The sequence below is a fragment of the Balaenoptera ricei genome, chromosome 1, assembly GCF_028023285.1.
Source record: "Balaenoptera ricei isolate mBalRic1 chromosome 1, mBalRic1.hap2, whole genome shotgun sequence".
NCBI lineage: Eukaryota > Metazoa > Chordata > Mammalia > Artiodactyla > Balaenopteridae > Balaenoptera > Balaenoptera ricei.
In genome coordinates, this window is record NC_082639.1 from 188,548,973 (window position 1) to 188,567,349 (window position 18,377).

At 37.4% G+C, this 18,377-nt stretch overlaps 1 protein-coding gene and 1 pseudogene across 6 annotated transcripts in view; one reads left to right on the forward strand and one right to left on the reverse strand.

The window, feature by feature from the left end:
- The window catches only part of CRB1 (crumbs cell polarity complex component 1), a 265,758-nt gene that overhangs the window by 72,767 nt on the left and 174,614 nt on the right, over positions 1-18,377 (forward strand). The window lies entirely within an intron of this gene.
- Positions 6,827-6,942, reverse strand: LOC132354422 (5S ribosomal RNA; annotated as a pseudogene).

The following is an 18,377-nucleotide window of genomic DNA, read 5'->3' on the forward strand; positions in this document are numbered from 1 at the left end:
GGATGAGAGACAGAGAGCGGCTGAGCCATGAGGTTACCTGGGTGAATACCATTTTGGCAAAGAAAATAGGGGCAACTAGTCCTGAGGGAGGAGTGTGCCCAGAGTGTCTGAGGTATTGCCAGGTGTCCAACGTTGCTGGATTGGATTAAGCAAAAAAAGAGCAAAGTAGGAGAGGTCTCAGGGGTTTTGTTATCCATATCTCGAGTCCTACAGAGTAGCTATTATTAAGCCAATTAAGAAACCTGAGACCATGGTAGCTTACGTGATATACCTAAAACACAGCTACAAGGTGATACAACTGAGATTTAATCCTAGGCCTGTCAGGTTCTAAGCCTCATACCAGCTCACAAAAGACAAGACTTGTTAAACATTCAGGAATTTTGCAAGCCAGTTATTAAACTGCTGGTGGCTTCAATGAGCAACGGTGGAAGTAATTACATCACAGAAATTGACAAACACTACAAATCAGGGTGGTTTTTTTTTTTTTGAAAAAAATTAGTCCTAGATAACTGAGTATCCATTTCACCTTTAAAACTTTTCCAAATTAAAAATGTTTACAGTTTCAACTGCTATTCCACTCCTGTGACTAATATCTGCAGAGACAAAACTTGCTCCTATGTAACCTAGATTAAACTTTCTGTGGTCTTTTTGGTTCTACACATAATTGTGCTGATAATTCCCAAATGAATGATTCTTTTCTCTGAATCCAAAATTCTTTGATCCTTAAAATAAGTACACTTTAGGCAAATTAGTGAGAGCAGAGTGCTAATGAGGCTGGGTTTATTGTTCAGTCTCAGTGTGGTTCTGTTTGCTTGGCACAGAGACCGAGTGTATACAATGAGTACTGGTCAGTCTGATCTGCTGGTCTCAAATTTGTCGCATTGAACACAAGGAGAGAGAATGGAAATAGCTCTTAGCAAATCAAGCATCACTACTGGAAAAATCAGTTGTGAGTTAGCAGCAATAACTTTTTCATACAGGGAATTCATTATTTTGATTTCATATCTGTCTATAATTTTAGTGATCCTTTTAATATGAAGAACAAATATTTATATTCAGCATTAATTTTTAAATAAGTAGAGTCAGGACATTCAGATTTGGGCCCTGGCCCATCATTAGTTAATTGCATATCCATGAATGCATCTTTTACGCTAATTTCTCACTTGTAGAATGAGGGGGGTAGATTATATAATTACCAGGTTCCTGTGAGATCCACATTTTTTGATTCCATGATTATTCTAAGTAATGGAATCATAGGCTTGGATAAGTAAAGAGTGTTTTTTTTTAATTAATTTTTTTATTGGAGTATAGTTGATTTACAATGTTGTGTTAGTTTCTGCTATACAGCAAAGTGAGTCAGTTATACCGTATACATATATACATCCACTCTTTTTCAGATTCTCTTTCCATATAGGTCATTACAGAGTATTGAATAAGAGTTCCCTATGCTATACAGTAGGTTCTTATTAGTTATCTATTTTATGTATAGTAGTGTGTATATGTCAATCCCAATCTCCCAATTTATCCCCCCCTCCTTTTCCCCTTTGGTAACCATAAGTTTGTTTTCTATATCTGTGACTCAATTTCTGTTTTATAAATTGGTTCATTTGTACCATTTTTTAGATTCCACATAACAGTGATATCATATAATATTTGTCTTTCTCTGTTTGACTTACTTCACTCAGTATGACAATCTCTAGGTCCAGTCATGTAGCTGCAAATGACATCATTTCGTTCTTTTTTATGGCTGAGTAATATTCCACTGTATATATGCACCACATCTCCTTTATCCATTCCTCCATCAATGGACATTTAGGTTGCTTCCTTGACCTGGATATTGTAAATAGTGTTGCAATGAGCATTGGGATGCATGTATCCTTTCGAATTATGGTTTCCTCCAGATATTTGCCCAGGAATGGGATTGCTGGATCATATGGTAGTTCTATTTTTATTAGTTTTTTAAGAAATCTCCATACTGTTCTCCACAGTGGCTGTACCAATTTACATTCCCACCAACAGTGTAGGAGGGTTCCCTTTTCTCCACACTCTATCCAGCATTTATTGTCTGTAGATTTTTTGATAATGGCCATTCTGACCAGTGTGAGGTGATACCTCATTGTAGTTTTGATTTGCATTTCTCTAATAATTAGTGTTGTTGAGCATCTTTTAATGTACCTCTTGGCCATCTGTATGTCTTCTTTGAGCAATGTCTAGAACTTCTGCCCATGTTTTGATTGGGTTGTTTGGTTTTTTTTTTTTGATATTGAGCTGTATGAACTGTTTTTATATTTTGGAGATTAATCCCGTATCAGTTGCTTTGTTTGCAAATATTTACTCCCATTCTGTGGGTTTTCTTTTCATTTTGTTGATGGTTTCCTTTGCTGTGCAAAAGCATTTAAGTTTAATCAGGCTCCATTTGTTTATTTTAGTTTTTATTTTCATTACTCTCGGAGGTGGATCAAAAAAGATATTTCTGCAATTTATGTCAGAAATTGTTCTGCTGATGTTTTCCTCTAAGAGTTTTATAGTATCTCATCTTATATTTAGGTCTTTAATCCATTTTGAGTTTGTTTTTGTGTATGGTGTTAGAGACTGCTCTAATTTCATTCTTTTACATGTAGCTGTCCAGTTTTCCCAGCACCACTTATTGAAGAGACTGTCTTTTCCCCATTGTATATTCTTGCCTCCTTTGTCATAGATTAGGTGACCATTGGTGCATGGGTTTATCTCTGGACTTTCTATCCTGTTCCGTATCATTTTTCACAGAATTAGAACAAAAAAGTTTACAATTTGTATGGAAACACAAAAGACCCTGAATAACCAAGGCAATCTTGAGAAAGAAAAACAGAGCTGGAGGAATGAGGCTCCCTGACTTCAGGCTATAGTACAAAGCTACTGTAATCCAAACAGTATGGTACTGGCACAAAAACAGAAATATAGATCGAGTGTTTTTGTAATTCACCCTGTATGACACAGCTTTCATTAGATTATGCTGCAACAATCAAACTCAACATCTTAGCAGTTTACAACAACAAAGGTTTATATTTTGTTCCCACCACATATTGTTGGCAGGTTGACTGTAACTCTACTTCATGTATCTTCATCTGGAGACACAGGTTGAAGAGGTAATCCCTTTTTAGAACTGGTGTTTTCACAGCAGAGGGAAAGAGCGTTGGTAGAACCATGTCATGGCTTCAGTGTGTATGTGACCTATGTCAGTCTGGCTCATATTTAATTCATCAAAGCAGGTCATGTTGCTAAGCCTGATGTCATTGAACTAGGGATATATTAAGGCAGAAAATATTTGAAACAAATAGTATGGTCTACTTTACTTTTCCCTTGTTTCCAACTTCCAGAGGGCAATTTCTATACAAATTTGTTTAAATAAACATTAAGGATGAATATTAAAAATTTACTGACATTGACAAACATTTCAACAAATATTTATTAAGTAGTTAATATGAGCAAGGTATTGACTATAGAAAATACCATTGTTCTCCAGGCAAATCTACACTATAGTGGGGTGGACAGATGTGTAAAGGCTGTTCACACATTGTTGTCTAAGAGAATAATCACACTTTAAAGTTTTGTCAGAGATCTGTGCATGTATCTAGGCATTCTTTTCCAATGTAGATAGAGAAAATTTAGTCCAAAAACTCAAACTAATCTTGTGATATGAAGAAATGTTTTCTGAAAGGAAATATAATCAAGCTTTCTCTGAAGTCATTAACCCTAATAAAATTAATTATATTTTGAGGTTAAGTTCAACCCAGAATTTAGGCAATAGCATATCTGGTTTGTATATTATAAATTCCTAGTTATCTCCATCCTCATTTCATTTACTGATATCCTTAGAAACTTGAAAGGAAAAACTGTTTCTCCCTCTACTCACCAGTCTTCTCGCACCCAACACAGTCAACACCCTGGTCACCAGCTGTGGGGTAGTTTTGCCCTCACCAAGCAATTCTCCAATTCTCTGTGCAAACCAACTGGGTGTCCTACATTTCAACTAAATTCTGACGCTGTCTACCTGGGGCTAGCTCAGACCCCACAGGTTAAGGGTTCAGTCCCACTCCCATCTCCCCCACTTCAGACACCAATTGCAAGTCTAGGTTGTCACCTGCGCTTCTGACTGGCTGGCTATAAATCAGAGGTTCCCACAACCACTTCCTCAAGTTTGATAATTTGCTGGAGTGGCTAACAGAACTCAGTGTGAAAACAACAGTTTACTTACTAGATTACTGGTTTATTATAAAAAGATACAACTCTGGAACAGCCAGATGGAAGAGATGCCCAGGGCAAGGTGTGGGAGGCAGGAGGGATGGACTCGGAGCTTCCACGCCCTCTCCAGGCGAGCCACCCTCCCAGCCCCTCCATGGGTTCATCAATCCAGAAGGTCTCCAAATCCCCACAGTTGGGTGTTTTTATGGATGCTTCATTACGTAGGCATGATGATCAAATCATTGATCACAGGTGATTACCTCAACTTCCTGCCCGTGTCTCCTCCCCAGAGGTCAGAGGATGGGGCCGAAAGTTCCAACCCTCTAATCCCTTGGTTGGTTACCCTGGCAACTAGGTCCCGTCAGGTGTTTATCTAGGGGTTTTCCAAAATCACCTCGTTAACATAAACACTGGTGTGCTTGAAAGGGCTGTTATGAGTAACAAGGCGCTGCTTTTGCCTTTATCACTGGAACTATCGATATTTCAGGAACCAAGGACAAAGACCAAATAATATAAAAATGATGCTCCCAGGGCTTTTAAGAAATTACAAGAATTTGAAGAGCTATGTGCCAGGAACCATGGATGAAAACTTAAAAAAAATATTTCTTATTATATCACAATGTCACACACCTCTATGAGAGGCTGGGTAAGGAAAGAGAAGAGAAATAAAATGCAAAGCTTTACATTTTAAGTATCAATGCCTGAGAATTGCATCAAACTCACTATTATAAGAATCTATTATTAAAAGATAAACTGAGCCATATTAAAATTTTAAGAGTTTATTTGAGTAAAAATAGATTTGAATGCCAAATTGCACAGTCAGAATTTGGAAATACTGATTGCACTATTTATGAGACCTTCTAAATTTTGGTACACTGGACAATTTAAAACTTTTGGTCCCCTGAATTATATAGCCTTTGGGTAGAAAAGCATCAGAGTCTGCCTCCAGACTTTGGGCTTGATGAAGAAAAACATTAATGCAAATATAATGGGCAATGAGAAATCAGAAAATATAATCAAAGGAGAGAGATGCAGTGGGAACATCATCAAGCCAGCCTGTGAATAGGTTCCACCTGTGAATAATGACCTATTGCTTAAACCATGAGAAATAAAGGTATTAAAGACTACGTATCATGTATTCATCACCAGTGCATGTGCTACAAGTATAATTTCAAATATCAACATACTGTATATTCTCAAAGGGAATTTGTTGTGAGACTGGTGAATTTCAAAGAGCCATGAACTTTGGGAATAAACTGACTTCCAAAAAATCTAAATATCATACTGACCATGTATGCTATTAAGCACATTTCTCTAAGGCTTTTTTTCCCCCTCAATAGGTAATCATGAACACTGGAATTGTTTAGAGTGAAGATTGTCACAAAGATATATCTCATTAATTCTTAGGGTCAGTTGTGTGCCTACCATCAATATAATTGTTTATTTTTTAGATGAAGGATAGTTTTTATTATGTCCTTTTCCTGGGAAATATTTCACTGTTAATTGATCAAAGCTGATGAATTCATATTTTATGAAGGCAACATTTTCTTAGGTAACTCTATTTTCTTTTGCTATTTTATGGAATATAAGTAACCATATTTTGTAAACTAAATTGGTCAGTGGGATTGTGTGTACAGCAATGGTTTACACAATTTAAAGTGTAAAATAAACACATGGGGGGTCATTTAAACGATGGATTTTTTTTTATGGGTTCTAAATCCTGATGTTATGATTCAATTATTCCTGGTGGGACCCAGGAATCAGGTTTTTTCTTTTCCTTAAAAACAAACCCCACATGACTGTGATGCATGTCTTTTACAGATTAGACTTTGAGACACTAATCCATAGTTTAACAAAGTAGGAGTTGGTAAATGATTGATTCTTAAAGTGTGGTGAAAACTGGCATGAGGGAAGAAGTGGGGAGAGTAGGGGAGTAACAGGGGTAAGAAAAAGGCGAGAAGCAGTCAAGGGCACAGTGCATTTGGGACCTATTAATAGAAAAAGGGAACGGGGAAGTGACGTGAGATGAGGGGCTGTGGGCAGGGTGCACACGAGAAGAGGCTGTAAGTGCCGCAGTGGGCAGTGATCAGATAGTCACAGGTGCCCAGGTGTTTTCACACCGTGGTCCAAAGAGAAAGGATAATGTATGCATACGGCGCTTACCGCGTAGTCAGGACTGTTGACAGCAAGGGTGACCACTTGGTGGCCTGCGGCTCCGGCACCCCTGTAACCTACTCTGGGCACACGTTTGGGAAGTGCCAGTGAAGGACATGGGAAGCCCCTGAGGGACTTGAAACAGGAACACTGACATGGCCACAATGAGCAGGTTCTGGAGGGTAAGGCTGTAGGTCAGAGACCTCGAATGAAATGATGGGGACCTGAACAGTGTGGTTATAGTAAGGAGGAAGAAACAAGGGTGGACTTAAAATATTTCGGGGGGAAATCAGCTTCATGTTTGATGAGAAATGAGAGAGGGAAAGGGAGTATCGTGAAGGATGACTTCCAGGCCTCCAGCTTGCCCACCTTAAATAATGCTATGACATCATCATCTGAAATCATAAAGGCAAGGAAGAAAGTAGGGTGCATACACTTTTTTTTTTTTTAATGCCTACAGTACCAGGTATTCCCAGACCGCTCCCATCCAAGTACTAACCAGGCCCAACCCTGCTTATCTTCTGAGATCAGACGAGATCCCGCGTTCAGGGTGGTATGGACATAGTCGCATACTTACACTTTAAACCTGTCTATTTTGAAATATAATTGGGACATTCAGGTGAAGATGTCCATCAGACAGTTAGAGACGCCCCTCCAAAGTTTAAGGGAGAAACTCAAGTACAGATAAAGAGTCGAATCCTCACTTGCTAATTCAATAACTACCATTGAGCCCACACTATGGACTATTTTCCATGACAGGAACAGGGCACACAAATATCTGAGAGAAGTTCTATAAAATATTTTCACATTGTGTATCAAAAGCCTTAAATAAGAATGTTCATACCTAATGACCTAGAAACTCTTCTAGAAAAATAATAATTGAAAATTAGGGCAAAGATTAACATGCCAAGGTAGCCATAACATTTGCATATAGTGGGAAATTAGGAATAACTTTAATGAAATCAATCAAGCACATTTGTACTAAGAAAATGTTTGAAACATAAATTGTGTTGCTTTATGCTCTGGTATCTAGAGATAACTTTCAAAGACAAACAAAATCCAGTAACCAAAATGAAATTAAAATAATTCAAATGTTTTCTGGGGTCTCTTAAGAAAAAAATAAATACAGAATATAATACACAGAAAAACTTCAAAAAATACTTTCTCCATTTTTATGTTCTCAATATCTCTGACTACTTCCCAAAGTCCAGTCTCTCAGCCTCCCCAAAGCTCCTTTCTCTTGAAGTCCTCATAGGCCCCCCTTTCTTGCCCCTTGGACATAAATCTCTACTCTCATAAAAATTCCCTGTCTTAGATTTTCAAGTTCCATTTCTCTCCTTTTCCATTATATCAATTTTGCATCACAAAAACCCAGGAACAAAGCTGGCGAGGATAAAATGTTTCATAGAGGTTAGGGGAGGGGTAGGGAAGATGAGCAAACAAAGCCAAATTTCCTCTAGTGAATAAGGAAAGAGGGAAAGAATGCCAACACTTATTCAGAAGTTAACTTTTGCCTCTCAAAAAATTGTAAGTGATAAAAAACCCATGCGGGATGTCAAATTGTATATCATGTACAACACACAATATGTGATGTAAAAAATAGGCAAAATTTTTAATCACCATAGAATAGTATTTGTACTAAAATAAATTTTATTTCAAAATAGTATAGGTATTCCAACAATTGTGGGCTTAAATTTTAAGTCACAGAGCTTCTGCTAACAGAAGGAGCTATATAGGGACAAAAATATTAAGTAAATATTTGCTGTTTTTAAGATGCTAAAAATATATACTTATTAGAAATCAGTTTCAAAAATATGTAAGAAATGAGAAATAGTTTATTTCAATTGTAAGGTGAGTGACCTTGAACCATTTTACTTAAACTCTGCGTTTTCCATTCCTGCAAAGTGGAAATGGTGATTATGTCCAACTGCATTGTAGTATTGTGAGGATTGAATAAATTCATGTACGCGCGCCATCCACTCTGCTCTACCAGGAGCTGAGGTCTTAACTTCAGATTGACAGTCAAACTCAAAATTCACCATAGGCTTCATCAAGCACCAGTTTTGGTTATCTTTAAGAAAGTTTGCAGGACAAGCATCATGGCACACAAAACAACATGGCAGTAGTCCTATATTTCCTAAGTACAGCTCTCAATGTCCTGGCCATCCTGCACACTGGGTGTGTGGCATCACAAGGAGCAAAGTTGACTAGACACAGCTTCAGCCCAGGGTAGCCATCGGCTCTGAGGTCCTTTCAGCTTTTATAATGAGCCCTGTGCCTGTACCCTCTGTGGGTCACATCTCCCCAGGTTGACGTGAATAGCCCCCATGCTCCAGGACAGCTCCATTCCATTAGTTCCCAGTTACTCATAGACAGCCTTAACGATGATTACAAGTGCATAGTCTGGGACATGGGATTCTCACTTATCTTGCATCTGATTTAGATGCAACTGTTCCTCATTTGCTGCTGTAAGACTAAAGGTCAAATCTTCAGGCCTGCTTTACACAGACACATAATAAGCACATAAAAATCTTACAATCATTGCATTTGTCTTTCAAAAATGGATAAATCAAGTGTTCATTATAATACTATAATTGTTTTAAAAAGAGAACAAGGAAATCCACTGCTTGGTTGACATATCTTTTCTTCCTTGATGGTTTTTTAAAAATGATCATTGCTGAAATCAGATGTTCACCCTATGCTCTGTCACAATCCTTTCACTTCTAGTAAAATTTAAACCTACCCTGTCCTTGAAAGCAGTTTGTGTTGCAGGTCAATAATTATCATGTCATGTAACAATTCAGTGTAGCGGGAGTGAGGGATTATGACAAGTTGTGGTCTTGAGTGTAAGTGGCTGAAATAGGTCAGGAGTGAAGGCTACTGAAGTGTGAGATGGTCGTTAACCTGTGAAGGATGATTCTGATCAACACTGAAGTCCCTCTGGCTGGGAGGTGACCTGGATGGTAGTTGGGATAATTGGTTGGAGGGAGTGGAAAGGCGAGGCTCCATGTGCTCCAAGGGCATGGCTTCTAAGAAGATTGTGCAAGGAAATGATGGCTCAACCACTTCGAATGATAAGTGACCGTGGATTTGGGGGTCAGAGAGTAAAAAGAGAGAATTTGGAAAGAAATGGAGGAGGGGGGGAGAGCTTGGTCAACTTGGCAGAGGCCACAGCCTCCGGAGAAAAATAGCCAGTGAAACGTTCCTCTCCGTGGGGTGTTCAAAGGGCGAGGAATGAGAATGTCAGAGTCTCAATTTTAACTCCTCTGTACTACCGCATTTTAAAGCCTCTCTGTCCCTCCAAACTTTCTGTAAGATTTTATTACCTTTCTAGCCTTGGGGAGTGGAATTGTGAATAATGGTAATAATGGTGGAACTGAGCTATGAACAGTATATTGTGACTCGCATTTGCCTCCCTGCTGAGGCCAAAGTGATGGGAACAAGGGTTTTTGAGAGATCATAGTCCAGAAGTTTTGAGAGGTGATGCTGACTCAGGAGGCAACCTCTTCCCATTTTCACCAGAGGACGAGCCTGCCAGGGGAACACACATGCTGATTAGTGAAGAGAATCATCTACATAGAATTAAAGCTGTCTCAATAAATCTTACTTTTAAGGAATTACTAATTTAATTTTATTTATTCTCTGAATTAGAAAAGAATCTATTTTTTATAAAGTTTTCCTGGCCTGTGTGTGTGTCTAGGACTTCTTAGCCAGCACAGTAAAGTCACAGTGTTTTTTTACAAGTAATCTTCAGTGTGATCGCAGGTTCTTAGTACCCAAGGACCCCTGGGTGCCATGGATGCCCTCTTAATGCACCACCCAGCCCCGTGATTTTATAAAGAAATCACTGCCACAGGTCTCATTTTTTGCATTATAATTTTATAAAAATTTTGTTTATATCTGTAATTTAAAGGAAAGCCTTATGGTCATCAGAGATAATGAATATTTGATTTGATTATTTAACTATCTGAGTCATTTTGTCTCTGGTTCACGGGTGAAAGGAAAACTGTTTTGAATTCTGTTAATTTTTTACTTCATCGAGTATTGGACATTTATGAATGAAAGTTCATAAAGATCAGAGAATTCTCAAATTAAACTTAGGTTGATAGATTCATTTATTGTATAATATTTATATGCTTTTGAAATTCCAAAAATTCACATTGTATCATATATTCAGAGGCCACAGGACAGGTAAAATGAATTTCTGTAATATATAGACTGAATAAATAGGAGTTAATTAAGAAAGAAATGTCCATCAACAGATGAACGGATAAAGAAGATGTGGCACATATATACAATGGAATACTACTCAGCCATAAAAGGAAACGAACTTGAGTTATTTGTAGTGAGATGGATGGACCTAGAGTCTGTCATACAGAGTGAAGTAAGTCAGAAAGAGAAAAACAAACACCATATGCTAACACATATAGATGGAATCTAAATAAATAAATAAATAAATAAATAAATAAATAAATAAATAAATAAATGGTACTGATGCACCTAGTTGCAGGGCAGGAATAAAGAGGCAGACATAGAAAATGGACTTGATGACATGGGGTGGGAGGGCGAAGCTGGGGCAAAGTGAGAGTAGCATCGACATATATACACTACAGAATGTAAAATAGTTGGCTGGTGGGAAGCAGCAGCATAGCATAGGGAAATCGGCTTGGTGCTTTGCGATGACCTAGAGAGGTGGGATAGGGAGGATGGGAGGGAGGCTCAAGAGGGAGGGGATATGGGGACGTGTGTATGCATATGGCTGATTCGCTTTGTTGTGCAACAGAAACTAACACAGTATTGTGAAGCAGTTATACTCCAATAAAGACCTATTAAAAAAAGAAAGAAAGGAAGGTAGAGCTTGATGATAAAGAGGCTGAATTTGGTAAACCCTTAGTTGGGAAGATATAATAAATTTGGTCCTAGCCCTTTGAACAGTAGAGTAACTTTAACCTACTGTAACCAACCTGGTATCTTCTCCAAATCTCCTGCTTCAATACCTGACATTTCTCCTCATTGTTTGTTGCTTTTGTTAGTTCAGACTCTCCAGAAGGTTCATTTATGAAAAGACAATTCCATGTTAATTCATCAATCCATCAACATAGATTTACTTTCAGTTTCTTAACTTACAGACTTGAAACAACAAGACCTAAAGTAGATCACCTGTGGAGAGCTTGGAAAAGATTGTAAGCATAAGAAACTGGTTATCGTGACCCCTATAGTGGGGACCCTGACTGACCCCAGTGCAGCACGGGGATACTGACTTCTCATTGTGAGAAAGACAGATGATAAAGAAAGATGCTGGAGGCAGTAATAAGGAAAAATTCCCTCATGCTCAATTTATCTAAGTCTTGTCTGAAAATTCTAATTTTCACTCTACTCGTGAAGGAGAAAGAAATACAACTAATCAAATGATCCACCAGGAATTGCCTTCCTTCTTAGTTATACAAGCTTGGGTAAAAACAAATAAAAGAAGGGGATTAAGAGGTACAAACTTCCAGTTATAAAATAAATAAGCCATGGGCATGTAATGTACAGCAGAGGGAATATAGTCAATAATATTGTAATAACATTGTATGGTGATGGATGGTGACTAGGTTTATTATGGTAATCATCTCATAATGTATGAAAATATTGAATCACTACGTTGTACAACTGAAACTAATATAAAATTCTAAGTCAGTTAAACTTCAGTAAAAAAAACCAAGTGCAAAAAAATAGAAATTCGTTACATTTAAAGATTATGTTGCATTTAAAGGCTGTATTCTACTCTTAATTTTTTGAGGAATCTCCATACTGTTCTTCATAGTGGCTGCACCAGTTTACATTCTCACCAACAGTGCAGTAGGGGTCCCTTTTCTCCACATGCTCTCCAGCACTTGTTATTTCTTACCCTTTTGATAATAGCCTTTGTAATGGGAGTGAGGTGGTATCTCATTATGGTTTCGATTTGCATTTCCCTGATGATTAGTGATATTGAGCATTTTTTCACGTGTCTGTTGGCCACTCTATGTCTTCTTTGGAAAAGTGTCTTTTTAGGTCCTCTGCTCATTTTTTAATTGGGTGGTTTGTTCTTCTGATGTTGAATTGGATGAGTTCTTTGTATATTTTTGGATATTAACCCCTTATCAGATATATGACCATATGAGCTAGCTATTCCACTTCTGGGTATTTACTTGAAGAATACAAAAGCACTAATTCAAAAAGGTATATGCACCCCTATGTTCACCACAGTATTATTTTCAATAGCCAAGATATGGAAACAACCCAAGTGCCTAGTGATGGATGAATGGGTAAAGAAGACGTGGTGTATATACACACGATGGAATATTACTCAACCATAAAGAGAGATACAATCTTGCCATTTGTGACAATGTGGATGGACCCTGATGGTATTACGCTAAGTGAAATAAGTTAGATGGAGAAAGACAAATACCATATGATTTCACGCATATGAGGAATAAATAAATAAATAAAACACATAGATACAGAGAAAAGAATAGTGGTTACCAGAGAGGAAGGGGGATAAAGGGAGAGCAAAATGGGTAAAGGGGGTCAACTGTATGGTGATGGATGGAAACTAAACTTTTGCTGATGAGCAAACTGTGGTGTATACAGGAGTCAAAATATTGTTGTTCACATGAAATTTATATACTGTTATAAACCAATGTTACATCAGTATAAATAAATAAATAAATAAATAAATAAAAGTTTTTAAAAATTAAAAAAATAATTAAAGGTCATATTCTGAAGGGCACTTCCACTTCGGAGCAAGATGGAGTAACAGGGACTGGAATTACCCTCTTGTCTGAAGCTATTAAAAACTTGACAATATATATGAAATGATGGTTTTTAAGACATGGCTATCAGGTAATAAGGAACAGTCATCTCCAAGTAATGAGAAACAAACAAGATGAGCCCTAAAATTTCTTGAGCTTACGACCTTGAGAGAGTTTCCAAGAAACAGCATTGGGTGAGGGGACCTAAGCTGAGCCCAGCAAATCACTGAACTGAGGGGCAAAGCTGAATGTTTGAGGAGACCCTGCCAGAAAGAATTCTCAGTATAAAGTTCCTGAGAGGAGATTGCTGCCCAGAGACAGAGGACCAGAGGCATGCAGAGGCTTCCTCTTGCATATTCAGCTGAGTTCTGATCAGCTCATGCATATGAGGAAACTACCCAAGACCCAGAAAAGAATATGACCTGAAATGATCGAAGATAATAGCACCCAGCACTCACAGAGGACTGAGAAGAGTACCTGTCCCACCTGCCAGACTAGATAACCTCATGATTGACGGGACATTGGGTAAACAGAGGAACCTGCCTCAGTAGTGGTATAATTAGCTCTGGACTCGGCCTACTCTTGTCCTACTCAACAAATCTTAAAAGCAAACCTGAAAGGATTAAACTACTTCCAAATAACTGCATCACAGAACAAAGTTCAAGAATATATATAGGAGGACAAAAATAACCAGCACCTAACAGGGGTAAAGTTCACAAATAAAAGAGGCATGCAAAGAAACAGAAAAGTAAGACCCAAATGAAGAGAAAAATCAATCGAAACTGATCATAAACGGACACAGATGTTGGAATTAGCAGATAAGGACATTAAAACAGTTACCACTGTATTCCAGATGTTCAAAAAGTTAAGTAGAAATGTGGACAGTATGAGAAAAGATTTAAGTCAAACTTAAAGAGATTAAAACCACAATGTATGAGATGAACAGTACCCTGGATGGGATTAGTGGCAAATTAGACATTGAAGGAAAGATTAGTGACACAGCAATAGAAACTGTCCAAAATTAAACAGAGAGAAAGAGCATTTAAAAAGAAAGAAAGCAAAACAAACAGAAAAACACACCAAAACAGAGCATCAGTGAGCTGTTCTACAACTTCAAGAGGTCTAATATATGTATAATTTGAGTCCCTGCAGAAGGGGATGAGGAAAAAAAATACTTGAAGAAATAATGGCCAAAGTTCTCCATGGGCCAAACTTTTCTAGTGGATGAAAACTATAAACTTACAGATCGAACAACAACCACCCCCCAAAAAAACCAAAAAAAACCCACCCAACAAACTCCAAATTCCCAAGCATAAGAAACATAAGGAAAACTATACAAAGGCACATCATAATCTCTTTGCTCAAAATAAGTGATAAAGAGAAAATCTTAAAGGTAGCCAGAGGAAAAAAAGATACATCATACAGAGGAACAAAGACAAGACTGTCAGCAGATTCCCCCTGGGTGAATAGGTAGCTAGTGAGGTACTGATGGCAGGTTGATTATATTTTACCACTTCTGAGGTGGAGGTGGCTGTGATTTACTCCCACTGAAATGGACAATTATTCTGTACTTGGGTTTTGTTCCTCCTACCCACCATATCTATCAAAGTAACACAGTCTCTAGCAACATAGTCACCATCATGCTATTCTATACAAAGTTGTATCCTTCTTTCCCCATTTCTATTCTATTTTATATCGGGAATGTTGTTTATGGTTAATATAGTTTAGGTCATGGGTTACAAAAGGTCAGGATAGAATTTTCACTAGATGAGGAGAGAAATGGCCATCAACCAGTATGGTAGGCAACACTAAGGTGGCCCACAGTGATCCCCCGGCAATATTCATCCTTGTGAAATCCCTTCTTCTTGAAGGGACTGAACCTGTCTTCTAAGGAACAAAACAACACAAAAACAGTGGGATGTCACTTTTGAGATTAGATTACAAAGAACTGTGGCTTCTACCTTGGGTGCTTTCTCCCTTTCTCTTGCCTGCTTGCTCTCAGAGAAGCCAGCTGTCATATTGTGAGCTCTCCTGTGGAGGGGATCACATGGCAGAGAACTGAGGCCCCAGGATAAAAGCCAGTGAGGAACCGAGGCCCTCAATCCAATAGCATGCAAGGAACTAAACTCTGCCAAAACCACACAAGTGAGTTTGGAAATGTATCCTCCCTTCATTAAGCGTTCAGATGAGACTGCAGCCCCAGCCTAATGAAAGACCTTGAGTCAGAGGTTTCCAGCTAAGCTTTGCCTAGAGTCCTGACACAAAGAAACTGTAAATTAAAATATGTTTGTTGTTTTGGAGGTGATCTGTTATGCAACAATGGATAACAACTGCACTCATAGATCCTGGAATTGGAGGATGCTGTGAATGACGGAAATAGGAGGAGAGAGCGTTCTGGTGTTTTCTTTTATAGGAGGAATAACTTCATTCTGTTAGGCGGGAGTATATTGTTTTTTATGTTATTTTTTGAAGTTTAGGCATGCAACAGTGGTGCATGTTGATGGCCAGTAGGCGTGCATATTATTACATGAGTTTTGCTGAACAACAATATTTGAAAACCCTTTTTGTATTTAGGCAATTTCCCACTTTATAAGTTATCTCCTCTCAAGATAAGAGTCAGACTGCTTGGTGGCTAGAACACAAGGCACGAAATCTAGACTCTGCCAGTCAGACATAATATATGCATGAAACTTTGATTTGGAAGTGAACAGATGAAATGGCAGCTTGGCTCAATGGAATTGGTATAACATATTCAGGGAAGCATGATGTGATGATGATGGAGCTGTTTGTTTTTTCTTCAAACACAAGTGGGCAGAATTCTGGCATCCAATACTGAAAGTTACCAAGACGCAGAGACAATGGAGTTTCTCTTAAAGCATTCCTTGTGGGATGGCTGCACACTTCAGAGCCAAGACCTCTGACTTTCAAGAGAGGCCCCAGGCTACCCAGTATTCTTTAATAAAATTCTTTTCTGCTTAAAGTAGTCAGAGAAGACTCTGTGGTTGGCAACTAAAATCCTTTTCCTGATATATTATAACTTATTGAATGGTCCATTATTTTCCCACTGACTTGTCATTATACCTCTGCATATACGCATGGTTCTAAATGAAGGCTCTCTCTTAAGTTCCACTCTTCTGTTATCTACCCCTGTACTGATACCATATCATATTAATTATTAGAAAGTTTGGTATGCTTTACCTATCAGCTTCTGAAATTACTGAGCTAAAAACCTTTCACATGGTTGGCAAAAGGATGTGGAAAATTATCTTTGTCATTCCATCTATTTTTCATCTTTTTAAGCTTTGTTTTGTGTGCCTACTAGTTCATAATTATATCTTTCTGGTGAATTATTTTATTTATAATTATTCTTTTTTATTCCTAATAATTCTTTTTATACAAAATCTGGTATTAATTTAGGTACACCAATTTTATTTTGGTTCATAATTTTCTGAGATAACTTTTTTATTCTTTCATTTCAACCTTTCTGTATCATCATGTTTTTAGGTTAATTTCTTGCACAGAAACTACAGTTAAATTTTGATTTCATATTTAATTTGAAACTTTCTATCATCTAACTGATGATTTGAGTTCATTTATATGTACTGTGATTATTAATACATTTGGGTTTGTTTATGTCATCCTATTTTGTGCTTTCTGTTTACCATGTTTTTTCAGTCTCATTTTCCTTCCCCTCCTTTTATGCACTATTTTGGGTTGATGCAGTTTTTTTTATTCCTTCCCCACCCCCACCTTCTGATTTGACAATATTATTTTGTTTCTATTCTTTTAGTGTTGTCCTTACAATTTAAAAGACACTATCTGATTTTTTTAAGTCTAAAGTTAATAAATATCCCTGCACTCCTATTGAATAATATGAGCATCTTATTTTCTTTACCTCTGACCACAATGCTAACGTATTGTATGTTACTGTGTATTTTCCTTGCATCTCCTTCGTCTACACCCATCAATTTACTATTTTGTTATTATTTTTAATCCAGTTAGTATTTATGTATTAACAGTTTCTTTGCTTATTGAAGCTTTTGACATATTACCTCTTCCACCTGATTTCAGTTTTCTTCTTCCTTCTGTAGTTGGGCCAATAAGTGGGAAACATCCTTCTGAAATGTCATTATTTTCTCCTTAACTCTTGAATGGTATTTTATCTTTGATGCTATCATGTCTCTGTCTTCAGGTCACAGTTTTTTCTGTGGAGAGTTTTGCTCTCACCCTGATTTTGGTTCCTTTGGAGCTTCTTTTTTCTTTTTCTGGTTACTTAATCCATTCTCTTCATCTTCGGTATATTATGATGTTCCTTGCTTGGGCATTTTCTTTAAATTTTTATTTTATTTGTCATGCTCAAGACTTTTTGGGCTTCTTGAATCTGAATTTTATACCTCTTATGGGTTTTGAGGAAATCTGAGACTTTTATCACTTTAAATACTGTCTCGCATTCTCTGTTCTCTCTCTGCACCCCTTTTAAATGAATACTGGAGCTTTTTCTTCTGTCCTTGGAACCTGCTAACTTCACTAACATATTTTCTCTTTTTCTTTTCAGCTCTGTTTAATTTATTGATTTAAATGTTAGTGGCTACATTTTCCTGCCCAAGAGATCTATTTGCCTTTTAAAAAGTACCTATTTTTTAACTCAATGTATGATTTTTTTTGTATTACAATTTCAATTTCTTTTAAGATGTATAATATATATTATATGCAACTGTATATGTGTATGTATAAAATACATGTACAAATGCAAAGACAAATAAAATACAAATATGTATGTATATATACATACATGTATAGTTATTTTTATCGAGTTACATAAAAGTTATATATGTTGGTCTGTTATCTCAAGAGTTGGGAATTTAGTCTCCTGTTTATTGCTTCTGTAAACTCATTGCTTTTTTTTAATAACTCATGATTTTTTGTGTGTGTGAGACTCTTTTGAGAGGTTTTTAAAAAATTTTTTATTCAGTTTTCTTTATTTTATGAGAACATTTTGTGACCTGAGTTATGGGAACTTCCCTCTGAATACTCTTTTATTTGCTTTTGCCAAGTGGCCAAGTGTACCGCTGGCTTAGAACCAGTTGTTTTTGCTCCCTTTCTTGTGTGTGTGTGTGTGTGTGCGTGTGTATTTGGGGGAAGGGGACTGAAGATCATATGGCTACTGTAACTGGGACAGATGCACAGTCCTGAAGTTTGATTTCCTGGAGAGCAAGTGTGCAAGGA